The sequence below is a fragment of the Macrobrachium nipponense genome, chromosome 21 (assembly GCF_015104395.2).
Source record: "Macrobrachium nipponense isolate FS-2020 chromosome 21, ASM1510439v2, whole genome shotgun sequence".
NCBI classification, from domain to species: Eukaryota; Metazoa; Arthropoda; class Malacostraca; order Decapoda; family Palaemonidae; genus Macrobrachium; species Macrobrachium nipponense.
The window spans coordinates 62,213,501-62,231,270 of NC_087212.1; the positions used below are offsets into that span (position 1 = coordinate 62,213,501).

Genomic DNA, 17,770 nt, shown 5'->3' on the forward strand with positions numbered 1-17,770 from the left:
GGCCGACCACTGCGTGTGCCGGGAGTTTTGAAATTTTGTCGGACTTCAGAGAATACACCTATATATATATCTGGCAGGTAAGATTCATGAACAAAATACAATTTTTGACAAATTGTTATTTGTTCCGATATGTAATACAAACCTTTCGGTCCTCTAACAATAGGAAGACTCACTGATTGGTGGGAGGAATCTGAGTGAGCCTCTAGAACTGACTGGAGTTCTGCGCACCTAGGCTACTTCTCCTGGTCGTAAGAGCGAGGAGGAGTGCCCTGCTGCCTCTGACAACTTGATCGGAGTATAGGAGCTGCATGAACAAGAGTCAGACTTCTGGGCCTTTTTGAAATGAGTGAGGGATCGTGACTCATCCGAAAAAGGGCTGTGAAGAATATTGGCGTCGGAGACATAAATTCAAAGTTCTGGGAAGGGTTTGCATTATTGTCAGTCTCCTTCCTCCCCTTGCTAGAGGAAGGAGGGGGATTGCTTCTATGATTCTGATAAGAAACATAAAAAGGATGCTTATGTATAGGCTTACCACATCAATCGTCCGACCAGCCAGTGTGAATTAGAGTCCTATCCTCAACCCGAAGGACGAGGAATGGAGAGACGAGGCGTGGAAGGGGGAGAGCCAGTCACTCTCGCATCCTTCTTACCTCTACAACTGCACACCATGGACGAGATGCAACTTGTCCTGTCAAGAAGCTGGGTAAGCAAACACATCTTGCAAGCATCCACCACTGGTTCAGGGAAATGAGGTTCCAAGGACCTGTGGGCAGTCCCGGAGGGAAAGAAGGATATGGTCGTGATGACCTATCTATCTTCCTGTCCAACATATTCTTCGGAGTGATGTCCAGTACCCATACTGGTCTATCTGTCTGCAGCGAAGTGTCTTGCGGTCTCGTATCCCACTGCAGCGAAGTGTCTCACTGTCTCGTATCCCACTGCAGCGAAGTGTCTCACGGTCTCGTATCCCACTGCAGCGAAGTATCTCACACCCCGTTGCAGCGAAGTCTCTTCGTCTCCGTAGTGGATAAAGACACAGACACTCCATGGTGGGTGTTGATGGTTATGGGTACTGGAACACGCTAGTAGGACGAAGTAAAACTGATCTGGAACAACCGATACAAAGTCCACAGCGTAGCTCGTGACGGTCTTGGATGCTTCGACAGCTGTTGACTGACTGCATTCGGTAACTTCGGTTGTGTGAGGCAAGCTGTCCAAGCATCCGAGGCGTAGTCACATGACCCTCGCCTTTTGAAGAGTTATGCCGAGAGACCATACAAATCGTCTATCTGTTGCCACCGATGCCGGATGGCGAGATGATTCTCTCAAGGCATGTGCCCAACAGGCAAAAGTCAATTGCCTTCTAGAGACCGAGGTCCTGATAGCAAGACAGTTCTCATAGTAGTTGAATCTCAACTAAGGAGAAACACTGTGCTGTTGAAGACGAAGGTGATAGGTGAATGCCGACCTACGTCTTCACAGCCGAATCGAAAGAAGTAACTCTCAAGATTCTGAACGTAGATAAATCCCGCCGATGACACCAACCCGCGAAGACGGCTTAATCCCTGTGATTTACAAAGGACTGAAAACGCTAAACCGTTACTTCATTGCTGTTCAATGAGAAGTCGGAGTTGCAATGAAAGCGGAGCGCTTTTCAGTAATGAAAAAACAGGGATTGTACTGCCTGAAGAACTGCTTCTCATGGGCTGAATCATCATCATCTTCTTCTTCCCAGCTTTATCCAGGGAGGACATATACATACAGTGGTCCCCCCGTATTCGCGGGGGATGCGTACCAGACCCCCCCGCGAATAGTTAGAATCCGCGAATGTTTGGAACCCCTATAAAAACGCTAAAAACAGCCTATTTTGTTAGTTAAAACTTAAGAAAAACCACTAAATATTTTCATACTTGGTTTTTTTAATAGTTTTATCACAAAAAGTGCATTTTATGATGAAATTGATAAAAAAAACCAGGAATTTGTGGATATTTCTCATAGAAAAATACCGCGAATGCGCGAATTTTCCGCGAATAATGCAGGGAAACGTTCCCGAGAGAAATCCGCGAATGTGTGAGTCCGCGAATCCGGGGGTCCACTGTACTTGGAAGTAGAGCTGGCAGGGCGGGGAACAGGCGATGTCTTCCGTTATACATCTACAATTCGGGGTGAACAATGAACAATTGCACACCTACGAAAACAAGATATATTTAGAAGACAAACTCAGATGTCTGAAGAAATCATTCCGCATTATCGCCGCAGCAGGTGCGATGCAGCGGGAGCCTAGGCTACAGACTTCTGTTACTGTGCGTTAAACAAAAAGATGATAGTGAGTCTACTGAGATATCTCTGTCTGAAAATTCTCGCAATGTCCAAGGCGATGCAGTAGGGATGGTCATTCATGTATGCGAGAATTCCAGCCAGCCAGAGACCTAAGTCTGTGATTGCCGGGCAGAGATTCGGTTCAGTGGTCAATCATTGAAGAGGAGAGAGACATAATCCGACCGTGTTATCTCGGAGAGCCAGCTGGTACTGGGCTGCGGCAGGCAGCCCATACAACGCTAGCTCTCGCTCACTCATCATCTTGAGTTGCCAGGTAATCCATTCCAAGAAGGAATGCATTCAGCTAGAACCATCGAGCGCGAAAAAATACGCTCGAGCATTTGCATTTAATCAAAACAAATTTTGGCGAATGCAAACGCTGAGGTGTTGTTGTTGTAACAACACCATAAGTATCTCAAAATCGAAGCTAGTACTCCTGGGAGGTTTGCAGGGCAGTCCCGAGTTGCATTTCAATTAAGAAGATACTATTCGTATCGGTCACAACCCGTAGAGTTAACCACGTTATGTGCCTACACCTCGGATAATTCAACTGATAACAGAAGTATGTCGCGAGGGCAATATACGTAGTATATTTGTAGGTTCCTGTACATAGACCTCCATCCTAAATTCTCTTCCATTCGAGGAACAAGAATAAGGACTGGAAGCCAACACTCTTCATTCTCTAATGAAGAGCGAAGGAGAAGTTTTTCCGGAGGAAGACTTCTATGGTGATAACAGGATACTGAAGACGATAGTTCAAGCCGAACTGGATGTTCACACCCGTTCTTCTCTATCCCGGGGTTGGCCGCCTCTGAGGCGACGGACCGTCAGGTCCATCCAGGCTGAGGTCCTCCCGAGATATTCTTCCTTCAGCAGCAGTGCTTCTCTCGAACGCTAGAAATTCCAGGAATTCGAGCCTTCGGCGAGATTCCCGATTATCGTAGTAACAATTATCTGGGATTATCGTCTCGCCCACCCTGGTCCGTGGTTTCGCCCAAGTGTTTGCAGATCGTAGAAGACCAGAACACTCGGAGAGTGCTAGAAACTCCGAAGAATTTTAAGCACTCAGCGAAACCCCCACAGAATTCGTCAGACGATCATTGGGTGGTGGTGGTCCTCCCGATTCCCGTAGAAATCGAGGACAGGGCAAGATCCTTTCTCAACGATAGGGACTTACGTCCGGTAGGACTCGAAGGTCCTCCCAGGAACGCAGCCCCCGACGTGGAATCCTACGGAGAACGCTCTGCAGGATCCCTCCCCTTCCCTTCGCAGCCATAGGGAGAGGGGGAATGGGGCAGGAAGACTAGATACTCGCTCGCCTTCCCAGCAGAACTAGCAGTCGGAGAAGCGAGTATGGGCAGCCATCACCGCACTCTCAGTCTAGGAAAACGTTACCATCTGGAGAAAACGTTTTCCCGAGGAGGGTTACGAACTCTTACTGTAGGCTAAACGTCTGCCGCCACCGTCGTCTGGGTGGGGCTGAGCGAGCACCTGATAGGAGAGAGCTGATACTGTGCTCAGACGTGTCCCAGTCCTCGTCGAGGTCGAAACCTCTCAAGAGGACCGAAGGGGGAGCCCACCCCGGTCTCTGTGTGCGTGGTCCAGCCGGACCGTCACGTGAACGGCGGTGATGGTCACTCCGCTGAGGAGGTTGAAGGGACAGGTGAGGGAGACCTGATGCTCCTACCCTGCCTACTAGCAGAACCAGTAGGCTGGGAAGACTGCAGGCGATCACCAACCCACAGTGGCGATCGAGCTGCAGGTCTGGACCAGCGGTCTTCTTGCGGAGAAACGCTGGGCCAAGGAACGGAGTGTCGGTCTCTTATGTCAGGGGAGCTGTTACGAGAGCTCCTCCCCTGCCTTCCAGCAGAACCGGTAGGCTGGGAGGACTGTAGGCGATCATCAACGACGGTGACAATCACGCTGCCGGTCTGGACCAGTGGTCTTCTTGCGGGAAAATGCTGGACCAAGAACGGAGTGTCAGTCTCTTCAGGAGAGCTGCTGCCGATCGGGCTGCACTGGTAGAGCGGCTAGACCGAGAGCAGCGGCGACGGTCCCGAGCGTCAGAAGAGCTGCTGCTGCTGGTTCCCCTATCCGTCTGGTCCCAGTGGGAGCGGCAGTCAGGGGACCGGCAGAGTCCACTGTCGCGGTGGGAGCACGCCCTTCGCGATCACTCCTGATAACCTCGCTCTTCCCGGTGTAGCCCAAGGAAGTTGAAGGGATAGGAGAGGTAGATCTGATGCTCCCCCCCTCGCCCACCGGCAGAACCAGCATGCTGGGGGGTGGGCTGCAGACGCTCGCCAACCCGTGGTGGCGATCGATCTGCAGGCCTGGTCGAGCTAATCTCCCGGGAAGAGCGTGGCTGGACCGAGAACAGCGGCGACGGACCTGAGCATCAGAAGAGCTGCTGCTGGTCCCCCTCTCCGCCCGGTCCTGGTGGGAGCGGCGGTCATGGGACCAGCAATCTGTTGTCGCGGTGGGAGTGAGGCCTGTCCTCACGGCGCGTCACGCCGCTTGGATCAGCCGAGGCTGGTCCAGGCGACCGAGGGGACTGCTTCCTTGCCTCAGCCCGCGGCCGGTCTGGGACTGTTGCATCAACCCTGGGTACCAGCAGCTCGCCACGAGAGTGATCGCAGGCCTGGTGGGAGTCACATGGGCAACTCCCACCAGTCTTCTGCTCCGTGGCTGGATTCTGGCGCCGAGCGAACTCAGTTGCCTGGGTCTTGGCCGCACGGTCACCCGCAGGTGACCGTACACTAGGTACCTCTCGCGAACGAGAGGCTGAGACGGTACCTGGCGTCGAGGCAGAACCTCTGCCACCAGGAGAGGAGGTACTGGTGTACCCCTCTGGTCCCCGTCATCTTCTTCCTTGCGGAAGGAGAGATGGGCCCCATTCCCGAAGGAACAGGAGGACCAGTGGAAACCCCAACTGTCCCACCGGAGTGGGACAGACCCTTAGAGGTCTCTGAGCGAGACTTCTTGGGGGGGGGAGGCTACCTTCTTCTTCTTCAGCTGGGGGGCCTCGGAAGTCGAAGGGGAAGAGGCAGCAGAAGACGACGGAGACACCTTCCTCTTCTTCCTGGACTTCTTCATCGCCAGTTCCTCAGGACAACCGACAAGTCCTCCATCCAGGACAGAGTTGGGGCAGTTGCCGAAGCAACACGGCCCAACTGCACCTGTCCGGAGGGACCTGCGGGAGTAGCAGTGGAGAGAACGCTTCCTCGAGGGCTACGAAACTCCTTCCTGGCAGGTGAAGCGTCTGCCACCCCCGAGACTGGTCGGTCGAGCGAACGTGACCGTCATCTGGGTGGGGCTGTCTTTGAAAGAAAAGGATTAATTAAAAGAGCTGCATGGCCCGCCTCCACTGGTCTCTGCGTGCATGGACTCGCGGGAATGTCACGTCAACCCTGGGCACCGGACGGTCTGGCGAGAGTCACCCGAGCAACTCCTACCATCTTCCGCTCGGTGCCTAGGTCCTGACACGGTGAGCGAACTCCGCAGTCTGGACCCTGGCTGCACGGTCACCCGTAGGTGACCGTACACTCGGTAACGCTCGCAAGCGGGCGGCCGAGACGGTTCCAAGTCCGGAGGTGGAACCTTCGGAACCGGGAGAGGAGATGCCAGCAGTAGACGGTACCTCCATAGTCCCCGTCTGCTTCCTCCCCAAGGAAGGAGAGACGGGCCCGGAACAGGAGGACCCAAGGAAGACCCACCTGTCTCACCAGAGCGAGATAGACCCTTAGAAGTCCTGTGATGAGACTTATTAGTGGGGAGACCACCTTCTCTTTACAGCAAAGCCTTAAAAGTTGAAGGGGGGGAGACGAAGAAATGATTATCTCGAAGAGGAGGATGACGGCACTTAACGAGCTCTCTTCCTCTTCGGTTTCTCCTTCTGCCAGAATTCTACCATCAGGAGTAGATACCCTCACAGGGCAGCGCGACAGCTTCGTCCAATGACATAACTCCCGGGTAGTAATGGTGATGAAAATGATTATCAGCATGGTCAGTACACACACTCGAGGATCGGTACGCAACATGCTACGAGTCATAGGTACAATTCCAAGGTTAGGATCACCAATACGAAGAGCATCCAACCAATACTGCTGAAAACACAATCACCACAAGTCTGTAAAAAGGAAAAAAAAAATATTAAGGTAATGAGGATACTCCTCACACATCCAAGGGCGCCGCCCTCCGAAGTGAAAGGAGATCCCCCAACATCAGCACCACACGCCCATCCTTCTACCTTCTTCTGATAGTTAAGTTAAGTATATCTTAGTTTTACAAGACCACTGAGCTGATTAACAGCTCTCCTAGGGCTGGCCTGAAGGATTAGATATTTTTACGTGACTAGGAACCAATTGGTCACCTAGCAACGGGACCTACAGCTTACTGTGGGATCCGAACCACACTATATATCGAGAAATGAACTTCTATCACCAGTAATAAATTTCACTGATTCCACGTTGGCCAAGCCGGGAATCGAACCTCGGACCACCGGATTGGCAGCCCAGCTCGAAAACCACTCAGCCAGCGAGGAACTTCTTCTGATAGTAAGTGAAAGGAAGAAGGAGAAGAGAAATTACCATAACAACAAAACACGACAAACCTTTGAAGTTCCCTTGGTGATTCCCAAGCGTAAGCGTAAATTCCGGATGAATACATGTCCCGTTACAGGATCAATATCACTTACGTAAAATACATGTCTCATCCTCACGATAAATACATATCTCATCCTCATGCACATCTGAGCCAGTGTTAAAGGGCGAAAGAATGTAAATAAGTTGACATACCTTAGCCACCGGCTCTTAACACAAGTAGAGGCTATCACAAAAGTGGGTTTGTATATTAATTGAAAAACCAAGGACAAACCTTTGTTTAGTATTAATATCAAACACCGTATATGCATAATTATTTAAATAAAAAAAAATAAACCAAAAGGATCCCACATAATTCCAGCACCGAAAGTATATTCCTATTGTTAAAGGACCGAAAGGTTTGTATTACGTATCGGAACAAAGACATGCTTACTGCATGGACAATATATAAATTTTCATAATAAAATTTATTATTTGGATACTTCCCTACTGTTAAGTAGCTATGTCTCCCCACCGATTAGGCGAGTCGGCATTCAAACAAAAAAATCGAATGGCTGCCTGGATGACTGTCTAGTTTACCCGTTCTCCACCAGGTGTGTTTCGAATGTTTTAGCTCGTCAGAATTCTCCTTGACAGCCCACTAAGTTGTGGGGAGGCTGGGTGGGTCTACTTTAACAGTAGGTAAGTATCCAAATAATAAATTTTATTATCAAAATTTATATTACTTGAGATGAATCTTACCTACTGTTAAATTAGCTGATTCCCACATTAAGAAGAGGATGTTGGGTAGTGCAGCTAGACAAAATTCCGCTCAACCATTCGAGCTAAAGGTTTCTTATGCGAAACCCAAAACATTCTCACCTGATCTGGAATCCTTGGTGGATTTTACTACCACCAGAAGTTGGATTCCATGCAGGGAGCAAGGCTCTAATACGTATGCAGCAAAGAGTAGCCTTGCGGAGAAAACCGCTTCGATTCAGCCAGCATGAAATGCAAGCAGCATGAGGGACCCCGTGCCTGGGTCCAAAAGCCCTATCAAACGACAGTCACTTAAAATGAATACCTTTACAATATAAAGGTACGCTCCTATACAAAATTTGTACTTCACGCTCCCCAAAATATTAAAACCCCAGGATTTAAACAAAAGAGCCTAAAGAATTGCTCTTTTTCGGTTCAGGAAAAGACTACCCACTACTAGTAGCGGATTAAGGGCTTTACTGTTTTCAAACACAATTCTGTATATGTACTTAAGGTAGTGATCAGGCAAAAACTGAATTGTACTTCTACTGAGACACATCAATCCTATTCTGGAGCGACAAATTGACTTAGCACTAAATGAAGTTGCAACTGCTGCTCACATTATGAATGTTTAACTTCAATAAGGTAGAAGATATGGAGATAGTTCTCATACACAAACCTATCCATTATGTCACAGAGGACCTTGTGTTCCTTGACAAAGTTTCTAAAAATCATAACATAAAAGGTTAACTTTGTCTCTTCTAGGCTTATCCTTCACAAATACATTCTAGGTTTTCTAAAACCACAAAACAAAAGTTAACTTTGCCTTAAGTTTAACCATTGGTAAAGGCTTTATAAGTTTCTAAGAATCCCAACACAAAAGGTTTAACTTTGCCTCTTCCAGGCTTAACCTTCACAAATACATTCTAGGTTTTCTAAAACCACAAAACAAAAGGTTGATTTTTGCCTCTTCCAGGCTAACCTTTGACCACAACATCTGTTTTTCTTAAAACCACAAAACCAAAGGTTAATTTTGCCTCTTCCAGCATTTACCTTTGACAAAGATGTTCAAGGTCTCTAAAAGGATGATAAAAATGTTCTAGGTTAAACCTTTAAATTTAAATGCCCAACAGGATAGAGAAGTTTCCTCTTCCCCCCCCTCCCCCCCCCCCCCCCCACCCCCCCACAAGGGGTTAGATTGGAATTCTTACAGGGAACTGGAAAGCATAGCCTTAACATCACCCTCAGCTCTAAGGCAGAAAGCTAAAATATCATTCCCTTACACCAGCTTAAAGAAGGGTGTTGACAACAAATTTACTTATTAACCACTGCTAAATAAAAGGTTTTATAGTAAATTCAGATAAAGTTTAGACCCACATCTAAACTCCAGAGAGAGAGACTGATATAGAGATGAAGGGGCTTCAATCTCAACACCTTACAGTGCTGGTCCTCAGCAAGATCTAAAAGTATTTGATGCAATACTGAGGAAAGTACGTATGGAACGATAACTTTGGAAGTAGACAGTGAAAAGTTTTATCTCTTCTAAACAGAAAACATTGACGTCTACAAGGTTCCAGTGCTGAAAATTCCTCCAGAATGGTACCCTCAGCAACACACAGGCCACTGCTTCTGACCCCAGGCCATGGCAGTTTTAAATTAAGGACAGATCCTATGATAACTTGAAAATCTTATTACTGGGAGGGGACATTCTAACCTCTCCAAGCAGTTAAGGAGATGTCTACGTCAATGGAACTGTATGGAATTGTGTAGCAGAGTTGATTTCTTCTCAACGGAAGAATGAGACATCTACCAAGAGCTTTGGAAATTCTGAAAAGTTTTGCCCTGAGGCTACAAGGGCTCTACAGGAGACTAAGCAATTCTTGAACATGAAATTGCTCAATAGAATTCTGAGTAGATACAAGGGGCAGGCCTATGAGCCTGAATTAGGCAAAATTTAAGGAAACATCCACTGCTCAAGCCTGAGGGCCAACAAAGTAATAGTAATCATTCGGCTGTCCTTGTTCATCTACATGCTAGGAAGCTAAATGAGTGTTCCTTAAATCCAGCCAAGTGCCAAACTTATGGATGTCAGGGCCCTTGTAGGCAGTTGTTCTTCCTGAATCCCAATTGCTAAAACACTGTCCTTCCACAAGATGGATGATCAAACCAATATGTTGTTTCATTTCACTCAAAGCAGCAAATTTCCCACAAAGACTTAATTTCTGACCGGGAATAAACCTGCTAAGCATCCTGATGGCTTTTCCTCGGAAACATGGCCTTACGGGTTATTTTCAGAGAATCATGCTCAATTAATGTATGGTTTCAGCGTAAGAATTACGACTTACAAATAACTAATTAAATTTGTAAGTAATCCAGAACCAAGTTGGGCTCCAGGACTGTATGAGGAACACTTTAACCAGGAATTGTCCATTTGGTTCTTAAACCTAAGTCCAAGTTTTGGTCTTTACCCTCTGTCATGTAACACAGAGTTTAACTAGTGTCATTAACCTTTCATTGCAACAGAATGTAGTTGACCATTCTATGTTGCAATGAAAGGTTAATGACACTAGTTAAACTCTGTGTTACATGACAGAGGGTAAAGACCAAAACTTGGACTTAGGTTTAAGAACCAAATGGACAATTCCTGGTTACCTCCTACAGTCCTGGAGCCCAACTTGGTTCTGGATTACTTACAAATTTAATTAGTTATTTGTAAGTCGTAATTCTTACGCTGAAACCATACATTAATTGAGCATGATTATCTGAAAATAACCCATAAGGCCATGTTTCCTAATGAGGAAAAGCCCTTACCATATAGGAAGTTTCTTTCCGGTCTAAAATCTTCAAGCAGCACATGCCTATTCATCTTGACCGACAAGCATGCATAATTAAATATCATCCCCATAGATAAGAATGGGGATATAAAGAATTAACAATACTATAGTGCATAGAAATTGGGCCAGAAGAAGCAACAGGTCCTTGGCCTTTGGAATACTGTTGACAGAGTGGGCTAACTTGAATAACTGATCCAGTAGAAGTGTCTTGCTCCTAAAGTCGACACCATCTACCAATGGGCAACAAGTCCCTGACATAACTTACAGAGGGCTGCACACTAACGCAAAAACAAAGTGCACAGAACAGCAATACCTTCTAGTAAAAACCCTTTGAAGGAACTTGCATGACTGTGGATGTATGGTGAGTGGAATGAATACATTCTGCATGTGTACTACAAGTCTGCCCATTCTTTGGAAAGGCACTAAAACCATGCTAGAAAACCAACAAGTATATGGGCAGACACTTACTGTTATTCAGTCTCCAAATGTCCAAGAATATCTCCAATTACTTATGGGTGTCTTCCTAAAGAATTACCCTTAAACCATCATTCCCTCTATGTATATACAATCTCCTACTAAAAGAGACTTATGAGAGGCTGCAACTGTCCATATCCCAGAACCTGAATCTGCACTTATCCCCGAAAGGTATAAAATAAGACTACCAATAGATAATCCCGAACTGCATAATCAGACAGGAAGCGAAAGTGTTCTCACTTCTTCAAAACAGAGTGAGTATAAGCATGAGGACATTACCCTGCAGCATCAGAAAAGAGTTACTTGTTTTAGTTACTCGTTTCCTCGCTAAAACTCCCGCTGGGTTGGCATCTCCACCTCTCTAAGAAGTCGCAGAGATGAGACAACGTATATAAAAGGTAATAACTCGAGCAGACTGAAAATCCATCAGCATGTCTGTCAGTCTCGAGTTCATTTCCCCACAGGAAAGAGAAAGAAAGCAAACCTCCTATTAGAGACGGTTAAAGGACCAATAAGCGTTGTACAGCAAAAGTTGGCCTTCGGCTTTCCGCGACTTTAAAAGACAAGACGACAAGCCAAGGCAGATAAAGGGAGATTGTGTCCCAGGACGAGAAAAGTTATGAAATGCTCTCAAATTGGAGAAAGCATTGGTTCTCTTCTCCATTATTTAGAGTGCGCCAAATTCCGCTAAGACAATTAAGATATGTTCTCTATGTGGCCTCTTTCCTCAACAAAATGAGGATACAGCAAGGCGTATTGTGGCAACAAATGCCGACAAGCCCAAACGAGTTCCTCCAACTCCATTCAAACTCTTCTTCCGTCTGCGGGTGACGGGAGGAAACAGCTGCCGACACTAGGTAAACAAAGAGCTTAAAGGATTGCTCTTTCTCCGCAACCCTTGGCGACAAAAAGCGGCACTTGTCGATAAGAGGTAACAGCAGCTGAGTGCTGTATCGAATCCATGACAACTCACTGAGAACAAGACAGTTTAAGCGACTCCGGACTCAGCCAAGTCCGCGCTCAGCACGAGTCAACTGCGTTCACACGAGTCAACAATGTCCACAGCAGGGTTCCCCGATGTATCAGACCAAATTATCATACCAAATCTCTTCATATTATCGTATTTTGATTAATAATCATTTATCGTACAGATGGTCAAATTACCGTACTCGTACAATAATTATCGTATGTCTGGGAACCCTGGTCCGCAGTCCGTACGAGTCGACAGGAGAGAGAACACGGCGCCAAAAGTGGAAGGCGGTGGGAGAGGAGTTACAACAACGCTCCCGCCTCGTCCAAAAGCAATCGTACATGAAAGCATTCCTATATGAAACTAAGTAAGAAATCTCTGAAGCTAGAATATCTAACTTGGCGAGAACTGTTGATACTACAGACAGTGTAGACTTGAAAGAGAAACATTAATCGAGGCAGTAGTAAGAGATTTGCCGATAGCTGAAGAGGAAGCACGCAAAGAACAAACAAGCATTACGAAGAAAAAGGAATATGCTAGCATACAAGAATTTAGAATAACCAAAACATGAGAGATAAACAGTTGACTGAGTCGACACATCTAAACGTGTAAAACTTGCTACAGATACATCATCATCTCAATAAAATGTCTACACCTATATCATATATTATTAAGCCTATGCATGCTAACACCTCAAACTAGGTGTTGAAGACAACAGAATGCGCCTATGGAGCGAGCATTAACGCATACCAAAACGGTCCTTATGTGAACTCTTTAACGGTCCTTTGGCGAATGCTTTAAACGAGATTCAGACCATGAAAAGGGTGAAGTAGGTATTGGAGGGCACAGAATCCCATCGTCCCGAGAACCGATCCGGTTCCCTGGCAGCAGACGTTTCCAACTGTCGCAGGGCAGTCCTAGGCTCGGGCTACGTATAGACGAGGGCACCAACACCTTACTTCAAACAGGGAACGCGAAAATGAGCGCACACTGGAGGGATTCGGAATGTTCCCGTCACGAACTAAGTTTAAATTGTATTAGAACTAAAAATAGGTTAATGTTCTAACTTCTCGTTACGCTTTTCCTGAACCGAATGGGGAGTAGAAGGCGGAGACAATGCCTAGTCTGAGTAGGGATAGCCTGACAGGTTTAAGCCCTGATCTAACTAATTGCTTTGCAATCTATTAGTTCCAGTCTTCCTATATCTGACATATTCAGGCATAAATTTCTCAGAACAATTCCCTACATTCTTCACATCTAGTAGTTCCAAAATCACACCCTGTACCCCTGCCAGTACAAAGGGATGTTGATAAACTTCCAATTTCACCATTCTGGTTACACCTAAACATTCTTACATAGCCTGATGTTATTTGTTTTACTTCCAATGGAAGATATCCTAGGAAAAAAAATTACAATACCGTAAACAGGTGTAAAACAGCCAAACTTCATAGAATACCAACAACCACCAAGCCGCAATGGCAGCAAGGAGAATTCTGACAAGAGCTAAAACATTCGAAACACACCTGGTGGAGAACAGGTAAACTAGACAGTCATCCGGGCAGCCATTCGATTTTTTTGTCTGGATGCCGACTTGCCTAATTGGCGGGGAGATAGAGCTAATTTAACAGTAGGTAAGATTCATCTCAAATAATGACATTTTACTTGCAAATGGCAAATGATCCAGAATTCAACTCTTAAGTGCACAGACTTAGCAACTTAGAAAAAAAAAGATAGGATTCTTGAAGATAGGAGTACATGACTACACATTACAGAATAAATTCCTAACTCCTCCACTTCAAGGATTTAAGTCTTTCTTGACAAATCCTTCAAGATATACCTGGACGTAGCAGTGCTTCCTTTTCACTGCCTACTTAAGCAGTTACATAAGGCAAGGCACTATCTCATACCTGGGAAGGCCTTTGCTTTGACATTTTTAGCCCTAAACAATGGGGGAAACAAAAAAGACATGTTCCCTTGAAGAAGACTTACAAGAAAAGGTTTGAACCTCACTAATACACTTTGCTACAACGAGCTTTTTGAAAAATGACATTTTTATAATAAAATACAGTTTTGTATATATATTTACTGAGTAATTACTAGCTAATACCTTCCCACTCAGCACCAAAAGGAATTTAAATTTCACAGGAAGCCTTCAAAAGCTCTGTGTAGGCACAAGGTGCTGCCAACTAACAGCAATGTACTGGTAATGACTTGGCCGACCAATTCATTCTGTTTTATGCCCAATGTCCATCAGAGGGGAGGAGGGTGGGTTTTGATCATGTAATACTTGGTAAGTATATACAAAAAAATTTTTAATATAAAAATGTCACTTTTATATACATGTATCCCCTTACATTCACAAGAATACTCTTTTATACTTATAAAATATTCTTACTAAATTCTATTTGTGATTTAACTTGTTCTATAATGAATTCCCATTTTCTATATTTCCTCTCCCCATAGGAAATGCTAGTGTATATTTTTGTCAATAGATGGCAATGTCTTGTTTACTTAAGAACACCCAATGTCAGCTGCTGCTTGGAAAAAATATTAAATTCTGAATGTTGCATGAATCTAAATTTTATTTTCTTCTTTTCGCCTTTCTAGCAACCAAAGCCATTTTTTTTAATACTGCATGATTTAGAATTGTAGTGAAAATAGTATAATCTATGACTCCCAAGTTAAATCGGAAATGTAAACATAACAAAAATTATGCGCTACATATTAAAAAACCAACTTACGAACAATTCAAGATACGAATGGCCATCCTGAATGTAACTCATTCATAATAGGGTGGCAACTGTATTCAGAATGATCACTAGTGCAGTCTTATCAACTACCTCCAAACCAAAATTATAGACAAGTCCTCACTTCTGAAGGAGAGGTCAATAACCAATAATGTACCATTCTGGGCACAAACATTCTGCACTTTATACTCTTATGTTCAATGTTTCAATAATCTTACTTCACTGAGAACCAGGAATTATGGAAGAAATTATATTTTTGGTAGAAAAATATTAGGAAGAAAAAAAAAAAAAATTCTGCCAACAATAATTACTGCATTTGCATGTTTTGTCAGGCATTTCCATACAAAACAGGAGTTATTTAATCATTGTTCTGCCCAAAAATTATTGGTATAGGTTGATGGGGTAGGTGTGTAATGATTAGTACTATGCATTTTGTTTGTATGGTGTTTTTACGTTGCATGGAACCAGTGGTTATTCAGCAACGGGACCAACGGCTTTATGTGACTTCCGAACCACGTCGAGAATGAACTTCTATCACCAGAAATTCACATCTCTCACTCCTCGATGGAATGGGCGAGAATTGAACCCACGACCACCGAGGTGGGACGCAAACACCATACCAACCATGCCACTGAGGCGCTATGCATTTTACCTAACATAATGAAACATACTGGAACATATCCAAGTTGTATAAGCAGAGAATACTAAATGAGAAAAAATTACTATAACAAACAAGTAGTTGAAATGTTCAGATTCTTTGCTATAAGCACAATTAACACCTTTTAATGAACAGCAATGTAGTTTAATTTAAGACCTAAGTCTCAAGAGGATACAACCAACAGTGTGCCATGTCCAGCAACTATACAGTAGGGCCTAAATAATCGCGGGGGATAGGGCCCAGAACCCCACGTGATAAGTTAATACCTGTGTTATCCTGGTACCCCCTCATACCCCACTCAAAAATTGCTTTAAACTGCCTACTTTAATAAATAACCCACCCAAGACCACTATTTCAATGTTTATAACTGCATACTTTAGTTCAAGCACCAAATATGTCTTCAACTATCACCTTAAACTAAATTCAAGACAGTTTCAAAGTTATTCTTTCCTATCTTCAATTTCCCCTTCATCAGATCAGCAAACAAATGTATATTACCTAACAATTCCTTTCTATTTTCATGATTTGGCTGCTGCACCAAACTAAAAGTACATAGTATATCTATTTCGTGAATGAACATATTTATGATAAAAAAACATGATTTACTGTAATGATTACAGCACCCAACTATAATATCATTGTATAAACAGCAAAATACAGCAATAAAAATCTATTTTTGTCTTTTGTTTACGTTTAGAATCAGCTGATGGACATTTATTACCGAAAGAAATATTTTGGAAAACAATTGTTGCTAAAAGAAACTAATTTATTAATGGAATTATTATTATTTTTAACTTTGTACATAATAGTTTATGATATTATGATACAGTAATTCATATTTCATTGAGAGAGAGAGAAGACGACGAGAGAGAGAAGAGATGACGAAAGGAGAGATAGAGAGGAGAGAGAGAGAGAGAGAGACCGATACCGAGAGCGAGAGAGAGAGAGAGAGAGAAGCAGTTAGGGCTTGGAGAGTAATTGTTGAATAGCTTGAGAGAGCAGCTTGGGACGAGAGTAACTTGACTAGCTTAGCTCAAGAATAACAATGAAATTTGTATTTTAAATATTTTTATGGTGATAAGAAATGAAATATCAATAGTGATAAGATATTCTCTTGTATACTGTTATAATATGTGATAATCATTGAGTCAACTATAAAATCACAGGAAGAATAAAAATATGGCAACACATTTGTACCTACAAATGTCAGGGACCATCTTGTTCATTTATTACGACAATAATAGATCAGTATTATAGTTTTTTTCTGTAAGTGATGAGAGAGAGAGAGAGAGAGAGAGAGAGAGAGAGAGAGAGAGAGAGAGAGAGAGAGAGAGAGAGAGAGAGAGAGAGAGAGAGAGAATTTTGCTATTTACATTCATAGTATCTGAAAATGTGTAAATGACTTTATCCTAAAAATGCATTTAGTCATGAAAAGAAGAAGAAAACACAGTAATTAGTGAATTTATTATAAAATTCGCGATTTTGTTAATTTTCCAGGATATAGTATTTGGGCTCCAAAAAAAAAGTAAGTAAAGCGATTTATGATAGAGTTTAGAGGATACTTATGTAAAATACAATGTAGTTTGTAGAACGGTGTAACCACATTTAGTATGTACGAATGATACTGTAGGTTTGGTAACGTCACGGAGATCATACTTATTTTTTCGTGAATGAATATACATTTATGATAAAAAATAGTTACTGTACTGCTTACAGTACCACACTGTAATATTAATGTAATCACATCAAAATAAAGTAATCAGTGCATACTGTAAACTTGTAAAGTGTATTTTTGTCTTTTGAAAAATGGATTCCCCAAGGAATTATTCCTTGAAGAGGCTTTTTAGAATGAAGATAAGCCAATAATATATAAGATGTGCATTTTATTATGAATATATGACAATGACATATAAGGTAAAAATGGTTTTATTACGTTTACGCTTTGTCGCCGATCGCAAACAACAATACGATAATCTATGACAATTATTGTTTGTATGACTGCAGTGTTCAGAGAAGTTGATTACGTTATACCAAAACAATAATGAAGTTCGAATTGAAAATTAATATTTTCCTAAATGTTATTACTACTGTAATAACACTACTACTATTAAAATTTATAAAAATGTTAAGAATGACAAAGGTCGCTGTGAAGTGTAACTCAATGTTTTCATTTCTGCTGGCCACTCAACTACAAGTTGATGTCAATGATGTGGAATTATTCCATGAATAGGCTATATATTATGAAGATATGCCAATAATATATAAGGTGAGAATGGTTTTATTACCTTTATTGTTAGTAAATATCATAATATGAATCTGTTAATGCATTTGCTGGTCATCGGAACCAGACGAGGCTTAGCCTACCATGGACAAGCCTGTGATGCTGGGATTCATACCAGCGATATAGACTGAGAAGTGGTCCAAGGAAAAAC

The 17,770-nt window shown here is 43.4% G+C and overlaps 1 protein-coding gene across 1 annotated transcript in view; it reads right to left on the reverse strand.

Moving 5' to 3' along the window:
- The window catches only part of LOC135198080 (activin receptor type-1-like), a 128,554-nt gene that overhangs the window by 57,786 nt on the left and 52,998 nt on the right, over positions 1 to 17,770 (reverse strand). The gene's annotated exons all lie outside the window — the stretch shown is intronic.